Source organism: Aulonocara stuartgranti (genome assembly GCF_965226115.1).
Source record: "Aulonocara stuartgranti genome assembly, chromosome: 22".
Lineage (NCBI taxonomy): Eukaryota > Metazoa > Chordata > Actinopteri > Cichliformes > Cichlidae > Aulonocara > Aulonocara stuartgranti.
Window position 1 is genome coordinate 4,916,196 of NC_138957.1, and position 9,919 is coordinate 4,926,114.

General features: G+C 41.1%; 1 long non-coding RNA gene across 1 annotated transcript; it reads left to right on the forward strand.

Moving 5' to 3' along the window:
* Positions 1–2,143: 2,143 nt before the first annotated feature.
* Positions 2,144–8,671, forward strand: LOC309698286. Its single transcript, XR_014274045.1, has 3 exons — positions 2,144–2,594; positions 6,790–6,904; positions 8,455–8,671. It is a non-coding gene; the product is annotated as an uncharacterized lncRNA (long non-coding RNA).
* The last annotated feature ends 1,248 nt before the right edge of the window (positions 8,672–9,919 follow it).

Consider the following 9,919-nt stretch of genomic DNA (forward strand, 5'->3'; position numbering starts at 1 on the left):
ACTCCTCATCACGTCCGCTCCGTCCTTTGCTTCCTCGTTCTTTTCCTTGTTTCCTTCTCTTTCTCCTCTTTTGTCTTTTGTTCCAGCGCATCCTCGTGAGTCATCCAAATTAGACACGATGCGGTCTCTCCCCCTCTCTCTCATTGCATTATTGATCTGAGCAATCTAAGCAGACTCAACCTTGTAACAGTAGCACACACACAGACACACACACATGCACACACACATTAGTTTGAGTCACCTTCCCCCCTCCCAGTCTTGATTCCTGTTAGATAAGACCATTAACTGAACCAAGAATGGGGAAGAAAGTGTGAAAGGTTCTCGATGCACAGTGTAACACCACCCTACCATTTCACGTGTGAGCGCGCGCTGCTGTGTAATTGTGCAGCCTTTGGTGAAAACTGCACTTGGCTGATGTCTATTATTCTGTTCTAGATTACATCCAGGTCTGCTTCAAACATTTTTTGAAGGGGAGAAAATCAATTTTGTTGTCCTTGGCTGTAATGAAATGGTTAAAAGTGTGTTTTATTCCAGAGGAGCTGAGAGCAGCATTTTGCTGTCGCACTGTTGCATAGTGGCACTAGTAGATTTAGTATAGCATCTTTACGTTTGAGATTTTTTTATTTGTTTTTAGAAGGTGGGGACCAATTTACTGTTGTGATACCCTAATTTTCTGTAATATTTGGTGATGTCAAGTGACAATAAGCAGCACATGTTTTAAGGGGCAATCGTGGCTCAAGAGTTGGGCGTTCGTCTTGTAATCGGAAGGTTGCCGGTTCAAGCCCCAGCTCTGACAGACTGGGTCGTTGTGTCCTTGGGCAAGACACTTCACCTATTGCCTACTGGTGGTGGTCAGAGGGCCCAGTGGCACCAATGTCCAGCAGCCTCGCCTCTGTCAGTGCGCCCCAGGGCAGCTGTAGCTCCAATGTAGCTGCCATCGTGTGTGAATGGGTGCATAACTAAATGTAGTGTAAAGCGCTTTGGGGTCCTTAGGGACCAAGTAAAGCGCTATTCAAATACAGGCCATTTACCATTTAAGTGCTGTGTTGAAGTTATACTTTCAGATTTGTGTTTTGGACTTTAGATAAAATTAAAATTCAGTTTCTGCTTCCAGCAGTGTTCAGTTGAGATTGATGCAGTTTGAGAGTTTTTGTTGTCTTGTTTATAATGATGATGATGATGATTTCAGTTTGTCTCAGCTGATTGGCTGCTGCAGTTATTTGCTTAATCCAACACAACTAAAAAAAAACAACCTTGTCCAGTGTTATCTTATTTAAATATTTATATTTTTAGCTAGCTTGGTAACTTTAGCTAGGGGTACATTCAGGGGCTAAAGCAAGTTGGAACAATCTGGCACCCTCAGTTAAATAGTAATCAATGAGTAATTCAATCTTTTAAGATGAAATTAGTTTTTTTCCATGTTGCTTCCAGTGATATTTTCACAGTAACAAGAAAATAATGATATCCCACCCTCTTTTTGCTCCTTGTGTCTGCATGGATTCATAGTGCAGAAAAAAAGTCACAGTACTGGTACTTTAGCATCTAGCTATCTACCAAAGAGAAACAAGCATAAACAGAGTAACAGTATACTGTTTCAGCTGAGTTTGTTAAAATTTGTCTGAGAGCTAAATGTGCATATGGCGGATTTCTCAAGGTGACGAAAAATATTAATGTCTGAGACTAAGAGATGGAGGAAGATGTACAAAAAGCAGGAGAAGGAGCAGCAGGAGCAGGAGCCTTATTTTCAAAAGTAAGGACTGCTCAGCAAGTGACATTTACTTAACTGTAATTTTAAATTTCACTCTCATTGATTGTTAATCAGAACTTGTATTTATACATGATGTGTTGCTCAAGTTATGTTTTTTTGTGAAATGTCTTGCTAAACAAATTAAATTATGCTAATTTAGGCTAACTGCCTACCAGGTAGTTTGGTCCAGTGTACTGCAGGCTAAAGTGGTTAGTCTGCAGTACTGTAATGAAGTTCACGTTGGACCAGCACAAAGCACACATGGTGTCTATGGTCAATATTAGGTTACATCAAGGCTAGGGATGGGTACCGGTAATGGCACCGGTTCTGACATAAACGGTAGTAACCAGACCGAAAAGCAGCGCACATTTCGGTGCTTTATTTCGGTGATTTTTTTTTCCTGAAATGTCATACACTTTGGATTCTAGCCAATCATTTTACCTTTGCAAGCATAGTAGGCGGGCCCAGGTACGTACGTTCTTTTAGAGCAGAGCTACAGATTAAAAATGCCCAAGGCGAAGCGGTCAAAAGTCTGGCTGTACTTCACAGCAAAAGATGCAAACTCAGCAGCCTGCAACAAGTGCTTTAAGCTGATACTGTGTGAAGGAGGTAACACCTCGAATCTGATGAAACACCTGGCGACGTATAGCATTTTGTTAAAAGCCGAGAAATGCGCCGTATTTGATAGCTTGCTGCGAGACCTCACACCGTGCACATCTACTGCGGGTGTGGTGCCTGTTATCGGACCCGGAGTTGGCAACATACGCCAGAGTCCTGGCCCCTAGCCCTGCCAGTGTAGCAGAAATAATGACGGATGATGATGGCAGCAGCAGCCGTTCTTCTCTGAGTGAGTAGCTTAATGTTGTCCGTGTGTAATTTACGTTGAGTACGCTAACCACGTTATTACATGCATGTAAGGTGAACTAGCAAACACCGTCGTAGTTACATGCGGCTGTCTTCTTGTTTGATGGCAGATACTCCCTTCACCCTGGCCAAAAAGGCTAAAATGACCAAAGAAAAAGTGGAAAACAGTTAAACATGAGAGGTTTAGGACAAAGTTTGTGTTTTTTCCATTGTTTAAGCACTGCTTCCAGCCAAGAGTGATACCAGAAATCCCCTATAGCTGCAGAAAAGGCTAACATTGTTATCTTTTTACAAAAAAACTGCTGAACATGAGAGGTTTTTGGACAAAGTTTGTTTTCTCCATTCTTTAAGCACCGGTTCGAGCACTGTTTAAGCACCAGCACCGTTTCAAAAGTACCGGTGTATCGGATAAAACCTAAACGATACCCATCCCTAATCAAGGCTAGCAAACATGAATTTATATTTAAGGTGATGATGTTGATAGTTCATTGCACACTTGATAGCACATTGTTGACTCATTGCAGCTACTTGTTTTTGACCTGAATCACCTGTTTATTTGCTCTTCACCTGCACTGCAAGGGGACGTTGGCTAGTTCCAAACAGGCATTTTTTAATGTAACTGTAAAATTCCACATTTTCTGCTGTTTTACTAAATGTAACATATCAATTGAGCATTCTAGATTACGTTTTGTATTTTAGCATTTTAGAATCCAATGCTCTAATGCTTTTAAAAAACTTTATAAAAATAAAGAATAGCTTCCAGCTTTGTTGGAAACTAAAAGCTAAAAGAAAACCATTTGGCAGCACTGATGGAGAAAAGAGGCAAACTTCACTGATACCTGGGCCAATGCCAAGCTTGTCAGCTGTTGTTTCTGAACTTTTCCTGGTTGCCAGCCATCAACAAATTCAGATTGCCTCAATAATGGTTTGGCATGGGGTGCCAAGGGATGAGAATTTGATTCATGGCCGTCAAATCTTGTTTTTCAGCAATACAACTTAGTTAAATAACTAAATAAATAAAAACACAAACGCAATCACTTTTATGGAACTTGTGGAGATTTCTTCATTATCTCTGGATCCCGGTTGATGTACAGTGTGTAAACTCCCACTTTAGATACGAATCAGCAATGCCCTGGGAACCCCAAGTTGCTATGGAAAAAAAGTGTACTCTTTGACCTGTTAGTGACTGTTTGCTGGAGCTTGCTGGCTGTGGTGAGGTAAAAGCAGTCCAAAGAGCGTGCCACACCAAAAACCTATGAATGATTGCTTTGGTGGGTATGAGACTGGCATGGTAATTTGTGTGTGGCAGTATGATAAACACCAATTTGCCTCAAAACACTCACCATTTACTCTTTAAGCCGTAGTGAAACTCAAAAAAGTGAAATACAAACTAGAAATAGAAAACGCTCACCTTCCAAGTAAAGGTTGTGCCTTACTGCTACAACCAACACATTTCATAAGATGGAGATTTTGCTTTGAAGGTCGTCAAATTTGAGACACTTCACAGTTTCACAGTTTATAGACTAGACCAGTTGGCATCTTCCACCACTGATGATTGTAGCAACCTGTTAGTTACCACAATGGAAAAGCAGTCGCAAGTAGGTTTGGGTGCAAGACTGTGTTGGCTCTTTGCGACTGATTTCACATTAGCAACCACCAGCAGCCACTCATTAGCTGATGTACTTGTGGTGCAACGGATCACGGTTGATCCATAATCCGAACCGATCCCACTCCACGGTTCGGCACGCACGTGATCCGAAGATTCAAAAAAGAAGAAAAAAGTATGTGTATGGTTCGCGTGGTCAGTCTGTCAAGCGATAGCTACGTTCAGCGCTAGGCCGTATTCCATTGTGCAAAACAAGGGGTTTAAACTAGTCAATGCATTAGTTGACGCATTGACGCCGTGCAGCCCCACGCACGGGGCGATCCGTGGTAACTAGTTAACGGAGATTTTACGCGTTAATGCAGTTATGGCATTAATGTAATTTTAACGAGATTTACGCTGACAGCACTAGTTTAAACTATGATGAAGGTGCTTGAGCCACGCTATGACATCCCGTCGCGCGTCCACTTTAGTGACAAGATCGCTCCAAGCATGTATGAGCAGGAAAAGTTTAAAGTTATGGCTGAGCTGTCCCAGGCATCTTCTGTTGCCCTAACTACAAATGGGTGGACCTCCAGGGCAACGGAAAGCTACGTGACCATGACAGCTCATAATATCACAGCGGAGTGGTAGATACAAAGCCCTGTACTGCCCTATATTGCACCTTAATTTGTTTTTATGTAATTGCGTGGAATGAGTCTTGAGTTGAATGTTTTTTAATAGGCAATAAATACTTAAATAAGTAAATGGTGAGTTACATTCTTGTCTTGTTTTTTTTCTTCTACTGATCCGAAAATTGATCCGATCCGTGACAAAAAAACGTGATCCAATCCGAACCGTGAGACTTTTGATCCGTTGCACCACTACTATGTACTACACATTTTTCCCCAGCAACCAGATGGTCAGATGGTTGTCAGATGACTGGATCCTGGACCTGGATCTTTGGTTACATACAACGCCCACAATCAATGATTAATTTCTATCAACATCTTTAAGCCTTTACCATAAAATAAAGTCCAAGCTTTAAGATTTATATTCAAACTGCTAAGATAAATCAGTGAAATCAGTATTTTTGATTAATTTACTAAATTCTTCATATAAATGTATCAAAATAATAATATTGGATAGTGTCTTCACAATGACACATACACTGTATGCGCCTTCAGTACCTTCTCCTGGATGCAATCAAAGCCTTTCACACTGTCCATAACCGGTCAGAGCAGAGTGAAGCATGGACAACTCTGCATTGCTGTGTTTTTAATTGCTCCAATGCTTCCTCATTACAAGCTACAGTGGAAGGACTCCTGCCAGTGCGGTAGGAGGTGGTTGGCGTCAAGAACAATACAATCAATGCTGTGCTCGCTTTGCTTGTTAATCACTACCAATCAAAAATACATTAGTCATACATACACTCTGATGTGATCGTGCAAAGTCAGTTCCACACATAACTAGGCTAAGTGATGGGAATAACGTTATGAAAGATATTTTCTCCTTCATCTGATTTTTATGCAATTTGATGTGTCAGTTTAGCCCCACCCATGTTGTTTTTCCACAAAATAGTCCATAAATATTCACTTAACATCTGATTGTGCAAAGTAACGCTAACCCCTGTACTGTTTTGAAGAAAAACTAAAATGTCAGAAGTGTTTTTGATGTTTGTCCCTCAGATTGTTTTTCTTTTGTCTACTGACCAAGACAGGGGAGAACATTTTTCAAAAGGCAAAAATCTTACATTAGAAGGTTAGGATTAATTTATTACGTGTGTGTGTATTTGATAGGAAATATTTGATGTGAGAGAATAAATCTCTGACTCAACACTGACATAAACTAATAACATGTACTCGGGCTCTGAAGGTCAGAGCAGCAGAACAAAACACACACAGGAAGCAACAAAAATGGCATTTGGCTGCAAAGGCTATCTGGAGCTAACGGGTGTGTGATACCAGTCTTTGTCTCCTCTCAGCTTTTTCAGGTCAGAGTTGGGTGAGCGTGTGGACATTTAGCCCGACCGTGGCGCAAGACAGAAAAACCTTTCAGTGCAAACAAACAGTGTGTTGCTTTAAAGCACCTTCTTAAAAAAAACCTCCAAAACACAAAATTGTGCTCCTGTTGCTGAGTGTGAAGTGTATAATTGAAATAATCAGTGCTTCTCATGAGCCCTAAAAGGTGGGTGTTTTAGTAGTGCTGATGTTCTAACTAGCATAAAAGCAGAGAAAATATGTTCATCTTATTCTTTGTGTCTTCTCGAAAACTAACCCCCCTCCATCACACATCCATGCTTTTACACCACCTTCTCACATCACCTCCCCCCTTGCTGCTTTTTTCTTTATTGCCTTATCCTTCTAGTCCAGCATCTCTTTCATCTTCCTTCATCTTTCTCTCGCCCAGCACTTTAACATTTTGTTGTCCTCTGCTTCTTTCCCACCTCAGCCCCTGCTTCATCGCTAGGACCCTCCATCATCATCCCTCAGTATCATCCTCCCTTCATCTATCTCTCTCCTCCTCTGTAGGTGTACTGTTTTAGCCCCTCACCCACTCCTGCTTTCCCCTCTGCCTCTTTCTTCCTCTTCTGCAGGGGGCTGCAGACTGGCCGTCTGTCACGAATGCACATAGTTGAACACACACACCTCCCCAGGGTGCATTGGACACGAGTCCGTCTGTCCTGCTGCGGTACCGATCTGCTCACGAAGGTGAGGGGGCGTCTGTCCATATCTTATCAATCTGTCTGCTCATCTGAGAGGTTGAAGTCATGGCTCTTTGGAAACAGACAGTGGCCCTTACATTTTGGTTTTACATTTTGATGCAGTCGTTCACGTTCTCTGGTATAGATTATAATATTTTGTTACCCTTCATTTTGAAAAGGATAACCACAAGAAAATAGATAGATGGGGGTTTTGTTAAATGCAAAATTAAGATATGCTTTACTTGTTTGCTGTGCATATAACATCTCATTCATGCCAGAAGATTTCACTTTTCTATTTCATAAAAACTGATGTATTTGCACTATACGTGTAAGCGCATGCACCAAATCTCGATAGACAGCATCTAGACCTTTTTAAAATTCATGTGTTAAAGGCTATTTTAACCTCCATTTTCACCCCTCATGTAGATTTATATGTATTTGTACCCGACCTCTGCAAAAGGTCATAGTGTGATTAAAACATTGTTTTAAAGTTGGAATACACCAGGTGGACATCCGTGCTTTAAAATCACTGAAGATTTTGGTGGCATTGTCAAACTATGCGTATTATTGATGCGGTTTTGGTATTATGAAGTCTATAACGGCACTACTAGTAATTACATATTGTTGTGTAATATGTCTAATAAACTGGGTGGCTGAAAGCATGTAATTATTGATTATCCAGAGCAGTCATGAACTAATCCTTAACATTAAAAATACCAATAATCATAATAAAAAAAGTCAGAATTTAAGAACTGAAGCATTTTTTCTTCCTCTATATTATTTTGTACACCACTGACTGTATTCACAAGATTTAGCCTTCAGGTCTGACAAGTGTAGCCAATGTGAAAGTGGCTTAAAGTGCTGCACAGTTAATCAAATTTAAATCTCAGTCACGATTTTGCCATCTGCAATAGTTGGAATGCAGGCTCCACCAAAGCAAAAGCAAATTAAGCTCTCAGTAACAACCAGTGCCTTACCATGTGACTGCATGTGCCAATCAGAGCTGCCCCCTGTCACTGTGCAGCTTAACATTTCCTGGACTAGTCAGGATGAGTAACACTACGTTAAAAGACAGATGTACAATAGAAACCAAACGTCTGGTCTTGATCTGTTGGAAATACTTGATGATATACGCGATGATAACCAAAGAGAAAAAAAAAGTGCTGTAGGGTTCTTTCTGCACCGTGAAACAACATATTTTATTTTGTCAGAGTTACATGTCCAGTAAACACTGTAAGGAAAAATAACATGTACACAAATATCTTCATTTCTATGGTTACAAGTAAAAACTCTTATTATCGATATTAATGTGAGTGTCATGGTCTGGGTGAGTCACAGTGTTTTTCCACAGTGCCTGGCACTCTTTCTCTGGGTGGAGTCATCGTCACTCCTCCCAGGGTTCCTACCTGGAGCTCATTAGACCAGCTGTATTTAAGACCAGCGCTCACAACTAGCCTTCGCCAGACCGTCTGCTAACCTATTTGTTTCTTGGAACCACACCATCGCCTTGCAATAAACAAGCTCACCTGGACGCTGGTCTTTTCTGTTCCACTGCAGCCGATAACCATCCTCGGTATGCTCTCCACGCTCACCTGCCTGCCTCAACGTTTGGAACTCTGGATCTATTCGTTCAGATGTTCAGACCTCACCCAGACCTCACAGCAGTGCTTCCCCTCTCCTGTGTGACTCCACATGCAAACTCCACCAGCTCTCGAACCACTGTTTCCCCACCAAGCTTTGCCAATTCAGGCCCATGCTCACGGCCACCCCAAGTCCAGGAATACCATAGGTCATGCTCATGCTCCTAGCCCATGTTTAGACTCATTGCACCTAGCTCATGTTCATGTCCATAGCTCTAGTTCATATTCTCAAGTTACCATTTCTAGTGTTTGTTTCGTGTGTTGTAAATAAAGCTTTCGTCCACATTACTCTGAGCCTCTTCTTTAGAGACTGTCTAAATGTGTAGTTTTAAATGCTGCTCCAAGTAATAAAGCTTATGATTTATAGGTAGATCAACATTTACAAATAACAGAAAACTTATGTAGCTGACCATATGAGGCGCACCACATACAGGACGGGGTCATCACCATTCTGTCTTGTATTATGTGTCGCACATTCCTAATGGTGCCAAATTGTTAGTAATTAACAATTTTCTTTAAAATTCTCAGTTGTAAACTTGGATGGTGGGGTTCCAAGTTTGATGCAGGCCTGGGGTTGAGTTTTAGTTTAGACTTTCTTAGAATTCCTATGTTTGAGACACTGTACCAAATAAAGGTATACAAATCTCTAATATTCTAATCCTGCTATAAAACCTTTCCTTCGTTCTTTATCTTAAAACACTCTTCTCCTCACTCTGCATGATGTGCTGCTAACATTCCCTGTGTTGAGAGGTGTATGTTTGACTGCCTAACTATGTGTGTGTAAACCTTAGGCTTTTTTTTGTGATGTATTTTTTTGACAGCACTCAGTGCGCAGTAAAATCTGGACACAAAGCGACACCGGCTCTGCTGAAATTATCCCAGTCAATGAAAAGCGATTTAAGTCTTTGCAAAGCTGCTTTAGCCTTTCATTCACCAAAGTGGTCCCAATCACGTCCTCATTAAGAGTGACTGATTGCCTATTTATTGTCTCCAGGATAATAACTCCAAAATGATCAAGGATCCTAAATTGCACTTAAACTCACAACTTAATTTATCCAGTTTTTCACGTTGAACAATGACAATCATTACTTTTGTTCTTCTTTTTTTAAAATTCCACATCTTTCACCAAAGTCAACAGTGTGTTTCTAGCCTTTACTTTAATTATTATCTTTTTGTTCAGGCCCCATTTAGGACGCCACTCTCTGATTATAGCCTCTCAGTTTCCACAGTGATGCTGAAATGAATTATGGTTTTAAATGGGACAAAAGAGAAAAGAAAGCAAGCGCGGCACTCCAGTCCCACTCTGCCCCTTTCTTCTAAATACTCACTTCAGCCCCATCAGCGCCACACTCCACCACCCCTCGCTGAATTAAACTGCTGAA